Source organism: Phoenix dactylifera, chromosome 1 (genome assembly GCF_009389715.1).
Source record: "Phoenix dactylifera cultivar Barhee BC4 chromosome 1, palm_55x_up_171113_PBpolish2nd_filt_p, whole genome shotgun sequence".
Classification (NCBI taxonomy): domain Eukaryota; kingdom Viridiplantae; phylum Streptophyta; class Magnoliopsida; order Arecales; family Arecaceae; genus Phoenix; species Phoenix dactylifera.
In genome coordinates, this window is record NC_052392.1 from 25,837,632 (window position 1) to 25,860,542 (window position 22,911).

General features: G+C 36.0%; 2 pseudogenes; one reads left to right on the plus strand and one right to left on the minus strand.

The window, feature by feature from the left end:
* Positions 1-1,948: 1,948 nt before the first annotated feature.
* LOC120111501 lies at positions 1,949-5,922 on the plus strand (annotated as a pseudogene).
* Positions 5,923-9,662: 3,740 nt separating this feature from the next.
* LOC120112055 lies at positions 9,663-22,596 on the minus strand (annotated as a pseudogene).
* Between the last annotated feature and the right edge of the window lie 315 nt (positions 22,597-22,911).

The window sequence follows — 22,911 nt, forward strand, 5'->3', positions numbered from 1 at the left end:
GAGAATGAGGCTTAAATATCACCTTGATGAGAACATCTTTACACTAGCCTTGATGAATTGCACACATGTTGGTTGATAAATCTTCAATTGCTTACATATTTGCGTAACTATTGAACTATTATTTATCTTTTTCTTGTTTTAAGTAGATACGTGTTACCTGATTAAGCTGACAAGTACAAAGTTGGTAGTAAATTAAAATGGATAGTTATATTTAGGGCTATTGCTTTAGTTGCATCTAACCATTCCTAGAAGGAAGAGTAAAAATATTGTTGTATTTTAAATCAAACATCAAACTGAAAATGACAACACTAATGAACAAAAAATATATAAGCTAGATCATTCATTGACTCTATGATATTTTAAATTAATGTGCAGGAGGATTATCACTTAAAGAAGAGATGCTGATATGTTTTCCTTGGCAAGATTACTTTTGATTGCAATCTTGAGTGTTGGATATCTTTGCGAGTTTCAAAATGAATACATTTGATACTTGATAAGCTACTTGGTGCATAGATGTTTATTATTTTTCACTCTCTGAAGCATCTTTTCTCATGTTAATTTAACATGAGAATATAATATAGGTATTATATCATAATGCCTAGTCTTATGCATGCCAGCATCTACACGTATGATGCTTACTCAAGTCTTGGTTAGAAAAATCAATGCTAACTAAATCATTCATTTAAATGAGAAGTGTTTCATGTCCTAGTAGAATATCTAAGAATTTATTTTAAAAAAAGATACTTCTATGCAAAAAAAAGGCCTTTACCTTCTTTATAAGCCAACTATCAATTGTATAATTGGTCTTCGATCTACCGCTTTCAAGCTCAAGTCGTTCTACGATCAAAAGCCAGTCGTAAACTCTTTTTGCAAGCTCAGTCTTTTCCAAATCAAGATCTCTGTCTGTCTTCGTTCTCGCAAGCTCAGTCACCAGACAACAAACTTCGTTCTCGAAAGCGCTCAGTCTCAGCTCAAGCTAAGCTGTGGTCTAATTCTCTGTCCTTCTGTCTCCCTATTAGCTAGTTGTCCCGTCCGTCGTCCAATCCCTCCCTTCGTTCCTATAGTCCATTAGAGTAATGGGTCTAAAATCCCGAAGTCCTGAGAGCCTTATTTGATTTACCGGAATGCGGTTTAGAATCCGTCCCGTTCAGGTTATAAACCAATTATTATGAAAAATATACTTGATACAAAATACTGCTGTAAATATTAACTAAACAACAATATGACCAAAAAGAATTCAATGAATTCAACAAGAAATTTTCTTTTTTCTTTTTTAATGTAAATCCCTCTCTCAATGCATAAAATTTCTTTTGTTAGAAAATTTTTACAAATTATGTGATTGAGCAGTATATTTAAAAAAAAATCAGTTTTTTCCTAAGTAGACCAGTTTAAAACTACAACCAACATTGTCACTAGTAATCTAATTTGAAAAATTTACATATATGATATGCATCAGTTATATAACTTTCTATCCAAATCTTCATGGACAACAGACATCTTTTATGTTGAGAAATCAATCCACCTCAAAAAAATCCATGATGGTTGGATTATCATGGATTTTATCAGGATATTTTTAGATCTTGTCTTAATCTAATGTTAGTCCAATTGGATAATCACAGCATTTGGCTCTTTCTTTGTAAGCTGTCCATTTCTCAAGCACCAGCGCCCAGGTCTCCAAGACAATATAATACCACAGACTCCACTCATCACAAACAATTAAACAAAGGAATCCTACCTGGGAATTCCTGTCCATTTCTTTCCAAAAATATCACACCACGTAGCAAATCAACGGCCGACACGCCGCCACGTGCACAGCGAAGTCGAAATTTGGATTTGCCGCGCTGTGAGTCAAACAAATCGAGAACCCTCCGTTCCGAGCCTCAGCCTCGGAGTACTCGAAACCACGTCGCCATAAATAACTATTCCCCTCCGACCCCGTTCCATCTCTAGTAATTAATACCACTAGATCGAAGAGGATTCAGAGCAAACTCTCCGCAAGAGACTCGCTTTTTGGGTCGGAAGCTCCAACCTTTTGGGTGTTTCTGCTTCGGTTCGTGTTCTCTGAAGCTTCTGGAGCGAAGGAGCCGCATCTCGCCCGGAACGGTGGCGTGTGGGTTTCAAACCAGGAAGACGTTGAAAAGGGACGCTAGGGAACGATCGAAGGAGGGGCAAATGAGGTTAAAAATGTGTTTTTTTGAAGGATTTTACTGATTTGCCTCTGTCTTTTGGGAGAAATTCACCTTGGCAGTGGTTTGGAGGTAAGAGTAGAGCAGATTGGTTTCAGCTCAGTGAAAAGATTGGATATTAGTTGTTTATTTGATCCGGAGGGAGTAGAAAGTTTGGATTTTTAGTGAGAAATTTAAGTTTTTTGTGACGTAGATGGCTGCTGGTCAGAGTTGGGCCTAGCGGATTCCAGTTCTTTGTGGTTTTGGATCGAACTGAGAACTGGGTAAGAAACGCTCTTCTCGTGATATCTTTATGAGAGAGAGGTGTCAGCTCCTGCTCCTCTTTGCTTGGTTCAGACGTGGCTGTGCTTGGATCTTAGTTTTTCTTTTAATTTTCTAGATGGAAAATAATATTTTTCTTGAATTTCTATTAGTTTTTTCGTCACTCTTCTGGCGTTATTCAGAAAAAGATGAAGCAAAATTAGTTTTTCTATTTCATATGTTTGATTCTAAATTAATATCCATTTTTTTATTTTTTAACAGTGAGAAACAACGGTTTCTTTCAGACTTCCGAATTTAATGCAAACAGTGCTGGTTTGTGCGTGAGAGAAAAAGAAAGAGGGCTTTGACGGGACGAAGACCAGTTGTTAGGATTACGGTTTTGTAGCCAGAGGAAAATTAGTTAAAAGAACAGGAGCATCCAGTGATATAGTGCTTTTTTTTCTTTTTTCTTTTTCTTTGGAGCAGTTCTTGTGTATTCTAGAGAAGGCTGAGAAAAAATTGTGGCAAAGGTAGCTTCTTGCTAGTTTAGAGCCTTTTCGGATTGGTGATGTTGGCTGGAGAGAAGACATCAACATCATCATCACCATCTTCGGAATTAGATCCGCTGCTGAGGGATCTTACCGAGAAGAAGCTGAGCTTTCAGAGAAACGTTGTTTCATTGGCAGCGGAGCTTAAGGATGTGCGAAGTAGGTTGGCTTTGCAGCAAGAGTCATTTGCCCGAGAAAGCCGAACAAGACAGGTTGGTTCCAAGTTTTTTCAGCATCTCTGAAGAGGCTAATTTTATGATTCTGGTGTATGGGAGTGGGAATGAAGTATGTTGGGCTTTCCACAGGTAGCAGAGTCGAAGGTGACGGGCATGGAGGAGGAGATTGGTAGGCTGCAGAAATGTTTGGAAGAGAGGAACGAGCAATTGAGAGCATCTACATCTACTTCAGAGCAGGTTAGAATCTGCTTGATTCTTTTTTATTCCTTTCCTATTGAAATTTGAATGTTCACTTTCTAGAATGGACTGAATGAGGTTGTGAAAATTTTTCTTGCTTTATCTGTAGGGCTATGAAATTTCTTCTTGCTTTATATATGGATGTTGACTTTAAATATCCTGAGTAATTTAATTAAAAGAATTTGAGAGTTGGTTGGTATGAGAACAAACACATGATTATGAGAGGGAAAAGAAAGTTCATCTAGGCTTTCAGAATCTTTTCTTATATTGCATGTTAAAGTAGTTTCAATTAGCCCAATATATGTGTATACTAAGTTGGAATCAACCCCAAACTTGTTTCATGTATATGTTTTGAGGAAAAAAAAAATTCTGTAGTCTAATATCCTGTTTAAAACATACTAGGTATTTCCTTTGTACCTTTCAGTGTCTAATTGAAATATATATGCCACTTCTAGCATTAGAGCATTATTCAACCCCTCTCTTCCATTTATTGCATGCCGATATCTTCATTACTGGGTTCTTTTATGTTACCCTTTTGTTTTAATTGTATTATTTTTCTCTTCTATTTGATACTAGTAACGATCACCTGGATTTAGGGATATGACACTCTTCTATCTTCTAATGTTTGCAATCATTTTCAATTCGCTATTGGAAAATTGTGGAGAAACCTAGTTTCATGCGGGTACAAAACATTGCTCTTGGGAGAGCCTTTGGTAACAATTCCTCAAAAACTTTATGTATATAACTTATCTATTGCCCATGTATATATGTATTTATACAGCATAGACATGGGTCCCAACAATTAATGAATCTCTCTCTCTTTTTTAATTTTTGTTGTAATCTAACATGGTGTTGGGAGAGTGCTGTTTTGAGACGATGAGAATAAGGGGCGGGATAAGCTGGTTCCAACATTTAATGAAACACTTTCTTTATTCTCTGATGTAGCACTGGGAGAGTGGTCAGCATTTAATGAATATTTTCTTTTTTCCTTTTTAAGCTCCGACGTGGCATTGTGAGAGTAATCGTTTAAAATGATTAAACAGAGGGACAGGTGTAGCATGGGTATTATGCCTCACTACATTAATTTCTTTTTTCTTTTTCCAAACAACTGTTGTTAACAGTAAATTGGAAAGCTGGACATGCTGGGATTCGTGCGGAACGGACAGTTCTGGAGGCGACTGGATTTACCTCTAGATTTGGTCGAATGGAGCGTAGTCTCTCTCTCTCTCTCTCTATATATATATATATACATATGTATATATGTGTGTGTGTGTGTACAATTATATGTGTGTTGTATATATATATATATGTATATATGTGTGTGTATATATATATAGACACATACATACGAACATACACCACACACATACATATGTATATATACATACATATATACAGACACACACACACACACACATATAGATAGATAGATACACATGCGCACACACCCACACCCACACACACATATATATACACACATATATACCTATAAGCCAGCCGACTTATATACTAATAGGTAGAAAGAATAATGCTTCCTATTTTAGATTGTTTATCCATTTTGCACCCCCTCTTAGATTGTGTTATCCATCCCCTCCTCCTCCCCCCCACCCCCCCTCTCTCTCTCTTCTTTTCTTGTTGACTATTTGAAGATTTCATAAACATTTTTTTTAGAGATTTCTGTTTTAATAGAGATTGTGTTATCCCCCCCCCCCCCCCCCCCAAAAAAAAAAACAACAACACACAAAAAAGAAAAAAACATCTTTGTTCATGCACTGCTATATTTTGATTCAGGGAACATTCGAATACTGTGTATGCTGTAGGGATTTTAGAAGAGGCAAATTATTTTTTATTTGAAATTTTCATCAACTCTGAGTCTAAATAGTTCTTTTGATTTGTTGTCTTATTGTTTGCCAATTTGTGTATACTGCCCGCATTTCGTATCATCTTGCCATTCAAATTCTGATAGTTTGTACCAAGCAGGTTGCTGTTCATGGGAAATTATCTGTGGTCTTTGATGTTTCTTAGATGCAGTCTGAGAAGAATAATTTGAGAATCAATAAATGCTATGTTATCCTGCAGGTTGCTATAAATCTAGATAGCTTGCAGTTTTTTTTGGCATCCTTTTGTTCTTAATGATTTGTTTCTTGGTACTCCGATACATGACTCCTATGTTGCTATCTTGCACATTTTTGTCTCCCATCTTGCTCATGTGAAAACTTTCAGTTAATTATTCTCCATTATCTTGTGTTTAAGTTGTCAATTAATTTTCTCAAAAGACCTCCCTTATCATTACTGATATGCAGTATCTTAAGGAGTTGGATGATTTGAGATCCAGCTTTCAGTTACTCAAGCCACTGCAGAGGCTAGTGCGTTGTCGGCTCAATCAGCAGAAGCCCAGTGCTTGACCTTATTGAGAGAACTAGATGAGAAAATACTTCACTAAAAGAGCATGAGATCCGAGTCAATAAGCTAGGAGAGCAGTTAGATAATCTGCAAAAGGATCTCCAAGCAAGAGAGTTTTCACAAGGCAACTGAAAGATGAAGTTTTGAGAGAAAGTAGAGAATCATGAATGCAGTTGCAATAGCTGGAGCTAAAAAGATTGCGAGCTTCGGAAGATTTTGGCTGAAGTTTCCCCAAGATTTTGAGATATCAGCAGCACCTGGATGCTAAAGATGCAGAGATTGCCAGATTAAGAGATGAGATCAGGATCTTGTCTGCACACTGGAAACATAAAACCAAGAGTTAGAATCTCAGGTAATTCCTAATTTTTGGGCTAGTACATGTGCTGTTTGCAGCAAGGCAACTTTCTTATATGTTTTTGGTTTGTTTGTAAAATAGTTAGAAAATCGAAGGGCTGATCAGGATTGAAGAGAGAGTATTGAAGCTTGAATTCTGTTTCAAGAGCACGGAGCAACACGGAAACTTCAAAGGGTGTTAAATCATTATTTTTGTGTTCTCATTGTTTTCTATTTATATGCTGAGGTTCCTTAAACGACAAAAAGATGTGAGCTTTCTTGCTTTATCTAATTGAATTGATGTCAACTAGCAAACAAGTGTAAACTGCTTGCTAATTTTGTATTTCTTTGTGATATGCATATTCAAGCATGGAGATTACGTCCTATTCTGTTAATTGTGTGTCCTGGATCATTGGAGATGTTCAGTCTACAAATTGTACAGGGTATTATTTCTCCAAGTTTTGAAAAGAAAAAAAAGATATTCTATAATTACTTGATTGTATTCATTTCCTTTCTATTATATATCAAGAAATATTAGTTACAGATTTTTTTTTTATGAAAAGTTATTTTTTTATTTTAAAAATAGCATGCAGCATTTGTTTTTTAAAAAATTAATTTCTATCTACCTATAGGGAGTCTCATGCAATTACGGAACAACTTTATGTTTAAGGGGGGAGTGCATTGCTAACCTATTAACTTTTGATGAAAATATGCTGTCTAGTGTGCCGTCAAGTATCATGCAGACCATGAGTCATATGGCTATCTGTCTTAGGATGATTTCCTTATGTTTCGTCATTTTACTTAATGTTCTTTGTGTGCTTTTATTAATCTAGTGGGCTTTAGCTAATGAATAATGTGTGCAAATCTATGGATTTGATTTTTTTCCTTTAATATTGTATTGACAATTTTATTTCAAATGCATGAATAGACTGAGTAATTTACATTTTAGTTTTTCTTTGGTTAGAAGCCTTTACAATTTCATTCAACAAATCAGCTTCTTACGAGTCAAATCAGTTCCTCTCCATCTCAATAATTGGACATTAAGAACGGTGTAAAGTAAAAGGGCCAAGTTTACAAACTTGTATTGGTAGCATGTTTGCAGCAACTTCAATTAGTATGGTTTGGAGATGAGATTTACTGATGTTTAGATATCAGCATTCTGAACAGTTGCAAGCACTCCTTGATGGTGCGTCACAGCATATGAGATTCAATTTGCCTTTGCCATTGTAAAAAAAAAAAAAATTATTTAAGTTATGGTGATTGTTTGGAAATATTAGGTGCCTTTTCTTACTACCTATTCTTGTTTAAATTTGGTGTCTTTAGCACATCATATATAAACTATGGAAAATAGTTGTATACATAAGAATCTTGTCTATTTATCAAACATTTAGACTCTTTCTCATTCCTCTTGGTGTTTTCTATTATGTGACAGATGGGAGAAAAGAGACAAGGCTCTAAAAGACTAAGAGATCAATTGGCAATGAAGCAGCAGAATGGGGCTGGTTGCAATGACAAGCAGAACTTCTGGAGAGCTCTGGTTTCAAGATTGTTGTTTCTATGTCTATGTTGGTCTTAGCTGTTTGTGCAAAGCGATTAAAGGCTCCTTTTCCTGTTATCTATGTGTACTAGTACTCGAACAACTTTATTTATTTAAAAATAGAGGACTTTATAAACACTCAAGTAGATTTGTTCATAATCCTATTATCTAGGTCAGACTTCTATTTCCCGATACCAAGCAGCCGAATTAGAATATCTAACAGTTTTTCTCAAATATCATTTAATACTATTAATTGTTGGAAAATAGGTTATTAAAGTAACAAAGACTTTCTGTTGAAGAGAGTTGGATTTGCTGATAGTTCCTGTCGGGTTCTTCTCAGCCCAATGAATACATATATTCATTCAGCATTTATTATGTTTTAGCACTGACCAACTGGAACTAGAGCAGTGCTGGGGCTGGAACTTTAACTGCATTAACCAAACGAAACTGTAGGCTCCATATTTTGAATGAAACAACTGACTTTCTGTTCATACAATCAGAAATGTTTTGGGGTTTTAAGATTTCTTCTGGTTGCATTTGCTTTGAATGCTATTACTAGTTACTGTTTCGAGTGCAAGTGTTTTCTTGGGTTTGATGTTGTGAAAGATGGGCCACAGTATAGCCTGATGCACTTTGTTCGTCTAGTAGCAGGTGTTTGATTGGCTTGTTGGAACCAAGATCAGGACTAGATTGCTTGCGGCCAGTCTCCGGTCGATGGCCATGGTTGAGTTGGTTCGCTTGAATTTATTGATGCATGTCCAGGTTTTTTTATCTGTAGGTTCTTCGGTAGTACAGTGTGTCGATTGGCATTGGGGTTTTTCCTGCAATGCTGGGAATGATGGATGGCAAGGAACGATGAGTACTTGTGAGGACCTGTGCGGGCGTGTGTTTAGTCCCACATCGATTATTCGCTGGGTAGATCTTGGGTACTTACAGGATGAAGGAACCCAAATAATACCTGCCGGCTAGCCATTTTGGGTGAGATCCTGGGTTGTTACAAATGGTATTAGAGCGGACCCGGCTCATAACTTATGTGGACTAGGGAAACTGCAGCACATCCATTGGGGTTGACCACGGCACGCCGATCGTGGTGTTTGTGATTAGATTGAATGGATTCGAACCCTTAGCCTGACGAGGATGTCAGGGCTTGAACGGGGGAGTATGTGAGGATCTGTGCGGGCGTGTGTTTAGTCCCACATCAGTTATTCGCTGGGTAGATCTTTGGGTACTTATACAGGATCAAGGAACCAAATAATACCTTCCAGCTAGCCATTTGGATGAGATCCTGGGTTGTTACAGTACTACTGAGATGAAGCATGGTATCCGAAGGCAACAAGGAGAGTATCCAACCTAAAATCCATGGCATGTTCATGGTGCGAAGAGTGTCAGCTTGAGAGGTTCTGCGTGTAGCAAAGTAAAACAGCGTTAATGCAAAGATCAGGAACTGCATTGGGAAAATGATAGGTAACAGATACATTTCTTGTAGCTCTCGGACAATGGACAGCCAATTAAGCCCCTGATTGCGTCCTCAATATGCCATGGTTATGCTCAGGAAAAAGATGGACCAGATCAAAATTAATCAAAGGATCACTGACATTAGGAACACTATATTTATCCATAAGTTAGATATGAAGCAGCTGTTCCATACATCTGAAATAGCATTGATGCTGAAAGATTACAGAAAGATAAACATCAAATGAGGCACGATGAATCTCAAAGAGAGCAGTTGAGTACTATAGATATCTAAGAAGCTTTAGATAATGTATGTTCAACAACATGATTTACAAAAAAGAAACACTTGTAGCAGTCTTAGTCACAGAATTAATTTGTTATGATATTCAGGTGAATGGACAATACATATGCTTATGGATATAACTTAATAATCTACAGGTACAAAACGGAAATACTTGTAGCTGACAATGCAATTCCAACTGCTGCATCCCTTGAAAAATTCAAAGCCCTTGGGGAGATGCCCGGGGTTCAACTAAGTCTCGTTCATCTTCGTACTGTAACTATCTGAGGCAAATTGCATTTGAAGAGCACATAAACCTAATTTTACTTCAGCTGCTCTTTGGAACTAGCCAAAGGATTGATCCAGTTGCCAAATTGCATCTTGAGGATAAATTCATGATTTTGTACTAACGATTTACCATTCTAATTTTGTGCTTTATTCAAATCTGTTTATCTCTCTCTCTCTCTCTCTGTGTGGTGTGTGTGTGCGTGCGCGCGCGCTTCTTTGAGCTCATAACAAGCGATCAAACAATAAATCACTGAAGAAGGGATCAGAAAGAGAATCTTTAGCAGACTCGTATGAGTTTAATCGCTTTTTTGAATTGATCGAAGGTTCCCTCTTCATCCTTTGCTGCTCGTTTCTGGCAAAGACAAAATGCATGATAACCAGTTAGAGTGTCGGCATATTGTGGGCTCCACACTGTGAAGTTAGCTCATCCACGAATCTTAAAAGTAAAAAAGTTAGATAATTCAAACTTACAAAGGATTTCTTTGTCAATAAAGAGGTCTACCAGATACACTAACCAAAGGACATTTGTCTTTGGGAAACTGCAAGATCAAATATTCATAATAAATATTATTAGGACTCATTTGCAAAAGAAAACTTTGGTAAAAGGCCAAAACAAGACAACCTCCTAGGTCCAGGTTGTCGTTAGATTATATATTTTCTTCATAAATATGCAGTCGTATTCACATTATCAATTGCATTTTTCCCTTTTATTTCTATTTTTAGATGTTATTGAACTGGGGTCACTATTAAACTATAATCACCACAATAAAAAAAAAAAAATTATGAGCCTTGAGAAGGACCGAAGGCGTATAAGATATGGTGCTTCCTTGTAATTCAAATTGATTGTGTGCATTCTGTAAGTTATGGGTATAAAGGTGAGCATTACCTTCCCTCCAGAACTCTTCAGTTACTTCTTTCATTTTTCGATATGTTTCTGACTGCAAGCAGATAAGAATCAGTTAGAGGATGGCAGACAGGGTCCAGAAATAATATAAGGTCAATATATAGTGCTAATGTCACCTGTTTATCTCCTTTCGGACCTCAAGAGACCAGGATCAGCAGATAAGTCAAGAAACAGTATAGTTCCCCTGTTAAAAACATAAACAAAATTACTAATTTTCCTTGACATTTATAGTGCATCAATAACCATAGTAGGAAATTCTGTGAGGCACAGTGTTGTACAATTGTCAATAGCACATTTCCTATAGCTCCACTCAAAGTTTTGCACAGGGCATTGACAGATATTTCAGATAGAAGTGAGGTGGAAGACATACCACTAGACCTTAAAAAGCTTTCTTTACAAAAATATATAATACATGTATACCACAGAAAATAAATATTATGTCTAATTGATGGGCATATTGCAACAAATCTTAACATGTCATGACATAGTAACCTCTCTTGCATAATTTGTGAAAAGGAAAGCTGTGTCTAGAGAGCATACAAGTTCTACAAGGTCCTTCAAATTCAGTTATTGGGTGTCATCAATTCAATGAGGAAATTTTAACCCATTCTCGAAAATTTCATGTGATACCAAAAATACGCTGCCAATGGGCTTTACAGCTTTTAAGACTAAGTATTCATTTCCAAAGCGTTTATTGTGCTTTGCAACAACAACTTCCAGTGTCTGAATACTCCATTATGTTACTATGTGCTATGACACACAAGTCTTGCAAATATTCTCTGATCAACATTTACTGGTATATATTCACTGCAAAGAAAAATTCCTTACTGTACATTTGGTCAAGTCATGTCAACTTCTCATCGTATCATCCCTTTCTTTCAAGATTTACAGTATTGGCTTGTGTGTGTGATTTTAGAAGCAAGCAGTTCTCTCGATCTGTTGCATCAATAGACTCCAACCATCTCTCTTTGAGTTGTAGATCAAAATATAAGAGACATGCAAAACCTTTTTCTTTTGCTCTTTTATCTTTGTATGTAAATTGAGTTGCCTATCATTTCCCTTGAACTCATTCAGCAGGTTTTTTGGCCCTAGCATTGTATGTATGCTAGGTCCCATCATGACACACTTCCATTGATGGTATTATCAGCATATTTGAATCATGTACTTCAAGACAAATCCAAGTCTCTTCTGTGCCTGTGCTTTTGGGCCTCCATCACTTTTGAACCCTGACAAGTTTCTCTGAATATTTTCTGTTACATGGTTTGGAGAACATAATTTTGCATGACTTCAAAAAAATGTGTGCCTATAGGAAAGGCAATGAACATATTCATGAACAATTTTCATGCATCATTTTTTTTTAATGCAAACATTATGCCAAAAAAAAAGATTGTCATACAACTGAGGATAGACTATATGTTCATTTTGGTGTCTATATTGCCGTATGAGAAGTTCTGAAGAAGCCACCTAATTAGACATGATGTTCCTCTGGCCATTTAGCTTATCTCAATATTTAAAACCCTTTCTAACTGCATTAGAGCTTCCTTCACCTTCTCCCTTGTAATATGTTCCCTTGCTCCACCCTTCTATAACTCTTTATCTTTCGTCCCTTTCTCTCTCTGCCATTTCTTTTCTTTCCTTCTTTTAATTCATCTTGTATCCTTCCTCTTTTAATAAATTACTAGGCTTTTGTTGCCCAAAAAAAAGGCTAGGTCTGCTAGGATCCATCCTTTTTGCTCGAAAAAAAGTAGAACCCTTTGTGATACAAATTCAGGTAGAAGGTAGGCCTTTACATCTTATCTGGTTATATTGATCTACTTAAAGCTGAAAATATTTCTCCTTAAAGCACTTAAGGCCTAAGCAAACCTAATTTGCACCAGGCAACATTTGATTAGATTAACTTGGCCCCAAGTCAGTCATAGTTGGCCTTAGTAATATTATTTAAGCACTTTCTCCTTAATAGTTATTTAATTTTCCATCTTCATCTAATTAAAACAATTTTTTCCTTTTCATTTTCCTCAGCAATTTTTACATTATTTGTAAACTTATTTTCAGTCAGCTTTGCTGAGTTTCCAATTTGCCGATTTTGGAGGTCTCAATGCTTTCAACTTGAGTTTCAAAATAAGGTTGCAAATGAAAATGCCTATAAGCTAAATGATGCAGTTTGACTCAGGCTGTTGGGCCAGGTATGTTGAAAATTTAAGGCATTTTTGGCTCAATCCTTATTTTAGATTTATGGTGTTAGTTGTCAGAATGGGAACAGGTGCAGGAGTGGGAGTGAGTGTGGGGAAGCGGATGTTTTCTAAAACCCTTGAAGTAAAGAAGCGCTTGGGAAGCAGATGTAAGTTCGAGTTCCTGGAAAGATTTTGAAGATTCATTAGCCTAGGTACAAGACTTGTTACTAAGGTTTTGGCAAGGAAAATGGAAAAATAAGTATAAAAAATAAATGAAGCATATATTACATAATTTTAAATCATATTCATTGCTTGAACCTTTTGCTTTTGATTAATGGTAGGGGTAAAAGATCAAATGGATAAAGAATTATAAATTCTTAGAAAACCAATGAAAATTTTAAAATCCGAAGAAGAGTGGAAAAAAATAGCTATTCTTCATAAGTTTTTGAAAGTGTTTTATGATGTGACTAATCAGTTTTCTGCTAGCAAGCATCCAACATCGAACATTTATTCTAGGGAGGTGTGAGAGATTCATAGAAAATTGATAGAGACTACTAATGTCCCATATGATTTTATGGTTGATATGGTTAGAGAGATGCAAGTTAAATTTAACAAGTATTGGTCTGAGTATAGTTTGATCTTATCTTGTGCTACAGTTTTGGATCCCCACTGCAAGTTAGAGTTAGTTGAATATTGTTATTCTAAACAAACATTTAATAGTTTGATAAAAATATAACTATTCATAGATGTAAAATGCATAAGTATAAAACTATATACTAATGTACTAGATATTCTGATTACCATCATATCAACTACCAAGCATGGGTGATATCTAGGTCTGGGGGCATACCGATGTGAGGTGGGTATGTTATGCACCATATGCCGAGATATGCCTGTGCCAAAGGCATCTTAGCCTCCGAAATTTGGTTTTTTATCTTTTACCTTGTTTTCTTGTCATAATTCCATGTTTTGTAAAAAATAAGGATTCAGAATTGATTTTGAAGTTAGTAGTCCTGGTTTTCTGTGTGTTTTGTAATCAATGGATCTAAAGGACCTGATTTTGAAATTTTCTGTAGTTTCCTTTTATCTAATCACATATGTAGACTTAAAAGACAAAATTACTAAAATTGTTTGGTTGCTAATATGGAGACCATTTGATAAGGAGGGAGAGGTTGTGAACTTCAAATATTCTACTAACGAAGAAAATTCCTGTACCATATTTTTATAATTTCTTTCAGAAAAAAATCCCTTTGGTCATTATATGATAATTTGTTTTTTAGATATGCAAGCAATAGAACAGAATTATCATGATTTAATATGACTATATGAGCCAAAATTTGTTCTATTATGACTGCATGCACCAAGAATTGTTCAACCCTGCTCTTTGCTTCCGCAGAAAAAATGAAACATATGGGAATGCCCACTTTATTTTTGTTTCATGTTTGAATGCATTCTTCATCAACAAGCTGAGCATTGAGGGGATCCATTTGGAGCAAGTCGTCGAATAGAATTTAGTTCATTTCTGCATATCTAAACTCTGTCTCCAGTTTTTTTTATTTTATTCCAAAATTACTTAAATATAATTTAAGTAATGTATTATCATCCCCTTTATTGTATAAAGATAAGAGATACAATACATGGATGGATGTATTTTGCTGGGAAAATGGATGAATTGAGATATTTCAGTGCATAACTCCAAGCTAGCTTAGGTTTCAAGGGAATGGATCCACCAATCTCTCTATAGTCCAAAGCCCACAATTATACACCCAAGATATCCTAAATTGCATCGTTTATATTAAGGAATACATGATACATGGTATATCAACACATGGGGTGTGTGTACATGTGTAAGCATCATAGAGCTATTTCAATATTATAAGACTCTTAATTCTAATCCGGTTTGAAACTATATCACAACATCCTATACTTAGATTCAAATTTAACAATGCTTGTTAAAGTTAGATCTAAATTTGCTGATAAGCTAGATAGCAGATGTGATTCCATGGGTCAACAATGTTACTTGAGCATTACTTTCTAAAATATTATTTTTTAAGGTTTTGTTGATATAATAATCATAGGAAGGTTGTGCTGCAACAAATGCCCTTGGGAATCATATTGTCATGTCTCTAGCAATGCACTTTTCTTGAATTTGGGCATGAAGATAACCATACTTGTCCCTTATATGGCACTAGTAGAGCCCTCAGACAAAGCAAAAGTGATGTTGCCAAGAAACAATGCAAACGTGAAGGATAGATGTTTGCCATTTAGTTAAGATATAAGGCATGGGTGAAATGTAGATTCGCTGCCCATATGGAAAATCTGATGTAATATAACCATAAATCCAAAGGATAACTTGATCACAAAGGGCTTACCATATACAATTTGACAAATATCTATAATGAAACTGCATCATGGGCTAAGTAAATTGGATAATAGGCAATGTGCCTAGATGGCAGGCCCTCACATGATTAAAAATTATAAATACAGGAGCTAAGCTTATAAATGGAGATTTCCTTTTAAGTTGTGTTGTCATTATATTGTTTTTTGATGTTGTGATAGGAAGAACAGACTCCAATTAATCTATTTAACCTATTAAAATGGGTAAGGCACAGGGTTGAGATGAATTGGATCTATAATTTATTGTAAATGATGTTATTACTGAAAATATAAAGACATTGGAATGAGAACAAAAGAATCAAGAGCTATTTGATTTTTCTTTGCTTCTGATTTTGGAATATAAGAATCTTCATCCATGAGATATGAAATAAAGCATGATTGATTGCAATAATGAATAGTCATTTTTTTGCCCTATAAAATAAAGTGCATTTTCAATTTTTTCATTATATGTCTTTTGCGTGTATGCTATATTTGAGTCAGTCAATGTAGGAATTGTAGATTGGACAAAGAAAAGACTGCCTTATGCTTGAACTGGATTTAACTCCAGTTAAATGCTCCTGGGACTAAGCCACTATAACTTCATCCTGGCCCCATGCAAAACGTGCACTTCTATGAGTGCTTACGGATTGGGCCAACCCACTTTGCACTCCTATTTAATAATTGACTTGATTCTGTCTAGAAGGAAGAAATTTTTCCCCAAGAACTGTTCCATCCACCCACATGAAATAACAACAAGAAGAATAATGAAAAAGGAAGTAAATGTTAGGAAAATGTCGTGGACTTTTGTGAAAGAAGGTGACCATTATTGGATATACGAGAGAAAGGAATAATGATCAATGAATTTACAAAAGGAACTACCCCTCCTCTTCTACAATTTCTGAGAATAGAAGTGTTGATTCATAATGATATACCACTATGGAATATCTACAATAACTCATAAATGAGGCATGATATGGGGTGGATATCATAAAGTGACCCACTTCATCATAGTGAATGTGACATGATACAGGTCATTAAAAGTTAACATGTGGCCAGACTACAAGGGAATGTTTGTCAATCCCAATCATGAAATTAAAGTTATAAATGGGTGTGACATAGTTTTCAATGTAACTTAAGCTTCATATATTTTCCCTTTGTTTACTTCAATACATTGTTAGTTGATGGCAATTTTGGTTTAGATTTCTTTTGAATATATAATGCAGGTGCCAGTAATGATATAACTTTTTGCACTAACATGGTTTTTATTTTTTAAGTGCAAATTGTTTAAAATCTTGATTATTTGTGTTACCTCTAGTTGTGTATTGATGCATGCAGGTACTCAAAAAAAATATATTCTACCATTTCAGCTTCTTGTTGGCTGACCATGATACATGATGTTTCAACATGATACATATGCTTAGCTACTTTGGGACGGACTATTGAATATTTTAACCCCCACAGTTCATACTACTAGTGGAGAATTTTAAAATATTTTCATATTCCAGATATGAGGAAAAAAAGAAAAGAAAATGGTGTTACCAGGAATTTTTGGTTTTCTGAAACTACAGCGAGAGCTCAATATGCTTATTCTTTTTCCATGTTTACATGAGAATTTGAGGACCACCAAATGTCCTACACTTGCATCTCCGTGCACACATCAGAGATTGATTATCACTTTTATTCAATAAAATATAGATTACATTGAGACAAGCTAGTTCCTAATATCTTCACCTAATAGCTACCATGAATCAGTTGTAACCGTACACATGACAAGTTTTTATCTTAATCAAACTTATCAAGCTTGAATTTCTGTATGAAGCCCACTTTGGGTTTGCCTAAGCATGGTTGTCCAAAAAACAATGGGTGCCCTTAAGGCAACATGAGTCCTATGCTGCTAAGGCACTAGGCACTGAAAAAAGTGTTCACCTAAAATAAATCAACATGCTAATTTCAAAAAACAAAGTTCAATAAGTGTATTAAAAATAAATAATAAGTATTTGAAAAAAATAATACAAAAAAGCATCATCCAAATAGTAATTCAAGTTTCAGTATTAAAAACCATAATTTTATTGTACACTAGATATGGCATTTCACATCTTTCAGAATATCATAGAAAAATCCACTTTCCAAAAGATGTTTGACATTTCTAAACAAAACATAATGCAAAAAAGAAAATCGTTTAACACCCTAGAGTAACCCTTTATTATAAGGACTCCAATAGAACAAAAAAACCTCAAACCAAAACTAATGAAGGTCTAAAAGAATGGGCAAAAAAGGGATAGGAAGAATATTGGTGGACACTAGGGAGGTGCTTGCCCAAATGCCATTCGCTTTCTCCTAGGTGTCACCTCAGTTAACTCGCCTCACCTTGGACTGTTGAGTGCTTAGGGGCTTCCTCACATTGCCTGAGGGACTAGGTGAGCACCCGGTGTGCCTTTGGCAACACTGAGACTAAAAACAAATTATTGCTACTATTGAAAAATTCCAATAATAAGCAGTCATTTCATATTATTTCAGTCAACATTTTAGCTGCATCTTTGCTCTCAGCTAAACCTAATGCCTTTATGGACAAAACAAATAGAATGGGTTGCAACACAGTTCTATTATATTCCACTTAGATTCGTCTAATAAAAATTTGCATCTTTTCATTTCAGATCTTCTTTTAATGATGACTTACATAGATTGAGGGGAGGGGGAAGAATAAAAAATTTCAGAAATTGGCTTGTAATTATACGAAAATCAACTCTTAAACACATGCACAATCACACATAAGATATGATATGTTGTTTGAGAGATAAAAGGGCAACATTCTTCAATAGGCATTACTTTTCCTACTCTATCTAAATAGATGTGCTTAACTAAAATGGAATGAACTTCCTCATTGGAAGATTGAATTCTTTCGCCAACGGCGACTAACTCGGTTGGCACCCTCTCCCTAAAGATTTTTTTTGGAGAGGTCCAGGTCCAGACCTTGGTGGTGGCACATTACCACTATATTATTGCTCAAAATAAGATTGACTTCCTTTTCCTTGTTCTTGTACTTATTATCTCTTCTAATAGGTAGACTTGTCTCCAGAGTTTCACATGCTAATTAGGTTGCAAGGAACATGGTAAACCCCATAACTACATATCCTCTACCCCATGTAATAGACAGAATTATTTGACTATACAAGCAAACAGGCGTAGCTGGTATTCTACCAAAATTTTAGAAACATTACCTCCCAATTGTTGTAAAAAATCTGATAAATTCATTGAAAGTTAAGCTTATCTCCAGAATTTATTTTATGGTCCATTGTTGTGCAAAGTTTAATACATCTACTAATTCCTGCAAATTTAAATAAAAGACCAGCAGGCTCAATTATAAAACATCTAATTGAAGGTTACTCATTAATTTTACCCCTTCTCCCCCCTCTTTCCTTCTTTTCTCTGGGGTTATTGCAAGTAGATGACTGCTTAGTGCTTATAGTGTACTCTTCAGAACCTAAATCAGTGGCGTACACAGTCTAGAAACTAGATCATGTAAGGAATGATGGTTGCATTTATGGAAGTCGGACCTCCGATAGTAGGAACTTAGTCTAATTAGAAACGGACATGGAATGATTTCATGAAAACCATACATGGTGCAACACTGTAGCTACTAAGCTCAAAAATACAATATTCTTGCATGCAACAGTTAAAGGAGAAAATTCACCAGTGTTGATCCGAGAAAGTGTAAAATCAATAATCGATGCTGGTTAATCCAAATGTCTTAGCACTCATTTTTCTTCCCTTGAAGAGTGAAATTCATGGTTGCAACTTCATTGCGAGTTAAAAGATGTTGCCCCTGCAAAAATATTTTTAAATTTATCATGAGCAAACAATAAAAAGAAAATTGATAATTGAAACACAAATTTTAAACTAAATAAATTGGAGCCACAACTAGACCAGTGCAAGTCTCGATGTTCAAATTCGCATGCAGTTTCTGCCACAGCCAATGCAGCTGTTACCTGCAACAAGCAAAATGAAACCAGTAAACCCAGATAGGTCAACAGTTACAAGATACCCCGATGAGGAAATCTTTAGCAACTTACTTGCACCAATAAACCTCGAGCCTCATCAAAATTTAACAGCACAAAACTTTCAAGATCCTTACCACCATCAGCAAGTACAAAAACAATATAACACTGAAACAGATTTTAATCTTGTTAATTAAGCAGCAAATATATAAATACATGCACGCATACATAAAAACAAAAAGGGAATCAACTATGATATCTACTGTTACATTGAGCCACTAATGTTTGCTACAATCTTTATTACTCAGAAAGGAAAACCTGTTCCTCTGAAAATTCCTTGGGATGATCATTTTCAGAACCATGCTTTGCATCCCAGTTTTCCCATGCACTAACTAAGCCAGCATCATAGGCACCTTGGCAAACACGAAAGCTGAAGAGAAAAAAATAATGCTATCACTGCCATTATTACTATCACCAAAAACAAGAATATGAACTGATAAATACAATTGCAAAACATAGTTCTGATGAATAAAATGATGTCAGTTATTTGTAATTGTCAGTCAATTCTATTACCTATAAAGGAATGTAAAATAACAGAGCGAAAATCCCATTTTTTTGACCCAAGAATGCACCAAATCAACTAATTGCATACTAGCAGTTCTTGAAAAAATATATGCTAGAAACATACTCTTTTGATTCTATGAAGCTTGTGCATGCATTCTCACTGTTAGCTTCTCCTTGTCGTCCCCTTAAACTATTCAGAGTAAGTGAAAGCATGACTTCTTCTAGAACTCTTCAGATTTCTATTATGACAACATAAAATTAGTAAACAATGGAAATATTGATGGGCATATAGTAATCAGGGATGTACTCTACAAACCTTCTGAACTTCTCCCATTCACCAGTAAATCTCCATCAATGGGAACTATTTTGCATTACAGTGTCACCAGCTTTAAGGCCTCTCCATATGTACCTTCACCAATCTTGACAATACTACTTGGGTCACTGTTTTCAAACAATTTCAGAATTTACAGTAGATTCATGGTTGAGATGATCTATTTACAGAAAGAATAAACTCAACTCAACTCAACTAAGCCTTAACCCCAAACTAGTTGGGTCGAGTTACATGAATCCCTTTCCTCTATTCTGCTCTATTTATAGAAGAATAAAATGATAAAAAAAAGTCCACATCAATATGATAATATTCCAGCAACAAATATTAAATCTTGGTAGTGGACTGCCACCAATGAAAATTATCAGATTTGAAACTTCCATCTTATACAAAGATAATATGCTTGCAGTTGTGCAAAATAAATGGTCCAATATTCAGTTTGTTTTCATTGTCATATAGCAAAACTCATTGCATCAGTCTATGAACACACAGTTATTATCAGGGTAGTGATGTATGACTTCAGAATTTCATTGCACTAAGCAAGAAACATCTCTAAATACTGATGATGGTGATTTAGAATGCAGTCTAGGCAGTTTCATGTATTCCCATATATGCAGATGCAGTCTGGTGGCCACACCAAACTGGCATGGTGCTGCATTACGAGACACTGAGAGTTTACATAGGCCTGAGCAACTCATATGTGCAGCCTGAGTTCATAGGATCTGATGATAATTGCTTTTGTCTCGTAAGCAACTTCTGAAGAAGCTTGAATTTTGAGTGTGTTTTTTAAAGACCAGTAGTTTACTTACTATATATCTGTGTAAAAGATGGTTACTATATAGTTAATTATAGGTAATGAATGCATGTTCGCTTGTTTTTTGATTGCACATTATTTGGTAATCCTAGATTTTCTTTGCTGCATTAGCATATCTGAAATTTGAGCATGATTTTTACAAGAATGCCTTCTTTTTTGATTAATACCAATCGATATGTTGATATTTTAAAAAACATGATTTGAAATATATTAATTCTATACGAAGAAATACCAACATGTTTTGAAACAGAATAAGATATTTGTAACTAAAAATAAGACAGTAGAACCAACCAATATGTTGAGAAGACATCTGATAGCCTTACTGGAGCAGACTGCTGGCAAACCATTAGAAGTTGGGTGAATGCACTCAAACATTCACCACCCAATGACGTCAAGCGTGAAGCAGCTTGATGCTTCTTTATTGGTCCTTCTAGCTCTTCGCCTACATCACCTTCCCTCCTAGTTTCCACATCTTCACCAATATCACTCAAATTTCCTTCATCTTTTATGTGAAGCGCATCAAAAGATGTGAGGACACCATTCTCATTTAAGTCTGTGCTCAAACTGTCATCTGCAGGCTGTGCAGTATTGCTCCTCTGAGAAGAAGTAAAATTCAAAGTGACCCTTGACCATGAAGCCCTTTCCGGGGTTTTTTCGATCAAAGCATTGGAACTTTGCCCAGAGGGAATTAATGGTGTTTCCATAATCTTAAACAGTGGCTTAGAGGACCCATACTTAGAAGCAAGCTTGGAGATTCTCCATCTCTCCAAAATGGCGGGCAAATCATGCACAATAGTGTCCTGTTTTGTGCCCATGACCCAAGTGCCAAAGTGCTTGGGAGAAGGGCTTTCCTCCAACAGCTCAAAGGAGTCAACTTCTTGGAAGTAGGACTTCTCCTTTGTGAAATCTGGAGGCACCTGCCCAGCCTTCTTCTGTAAAACAGGTCATGAAAACAAACTAAAACATGTTAACATCTCCACTAATCCAATCTTAAAAGCATAGTTTGGCAATTGAAGTCATACTGCACGTTGACCCTGCTTCGGTTTCCTTGGTGCTCCTCTTTGGTTAGGTTGATGCCTAAGATTCACCCCGGCAGCAACAACAATACTTTCCCTTCCTCTATTGATAGAAACAATGGATGAACAGAAATTTCTTAATCGAAACACATATTGAAAATAAAATCATATTTCTACAAAATCCAACGATCTAGCCATGATTCAAAAATAGTAAATTAGAGCTACTAACTTCCCAATCAAAAACCTAAGACCAATACAAACGTCTATTCAAGCACCGTTTTGAACTAATCATTTTACAACCTAAGAAGAAAAATCGAAAGTAAAGGCACTAATTTCCAAATCAGATATCTTAGAGATCATAAAGAGCCCTAAATTCAAGCACAGGTAAAAGCAAAAGGCACCACTTTTACTAGTAATTTAGCATATGAAGATAATATAAATGACAAAAAGACGGTATTTCGAGGCAGACCTGATGGAAAGGGACCGGTTCCAGCTAGTCCTCTTGCTCGGCCCAAAACTCAATCGGTTATCCTTACTTGATCGGCTTCTTTTAGTCAAAAATATACCAAAAAACGAAAATTAGCATTAAGATAGGAAATCTCATACAATCCAGTGAGATCGGAGATCCATTTGTGCCTACATTTGTACGTCTCTAGGATTCGAGGGTTCTGCTCTTCTTCTCCCATAGACCACGGCGATTTGGGTCTTAGGTTGTGGCTGTTGCTGTTCTTCTTCGTGGGATGTGATCTCCGCCAGAGATCCCTTCCGGTGCCTGGAGAGAAGGGAGATTACGGTGGGAAAATGGAAAGACTTCGGCGAATAGAGAAGATCAAGAGGGAGAAATTAGGGTTTCCGTTGCTACCTCTCCGAGAAGCCATGACGAGAGAGAGGAGGATAGACAGAGCGAGAGGAGAAGAGGGGGATGTAAAGAACCCTCGGGCGAGAGAGAGTTTTTGAAAGTGGTTTCCCTCCAATGTCTAAGGGCTTCAAGGCACACAACCCAAACGGTCCGGGGTCCGGAATGGCTGCCAACCACAAGTGGACCACCAACAATTGCCACATT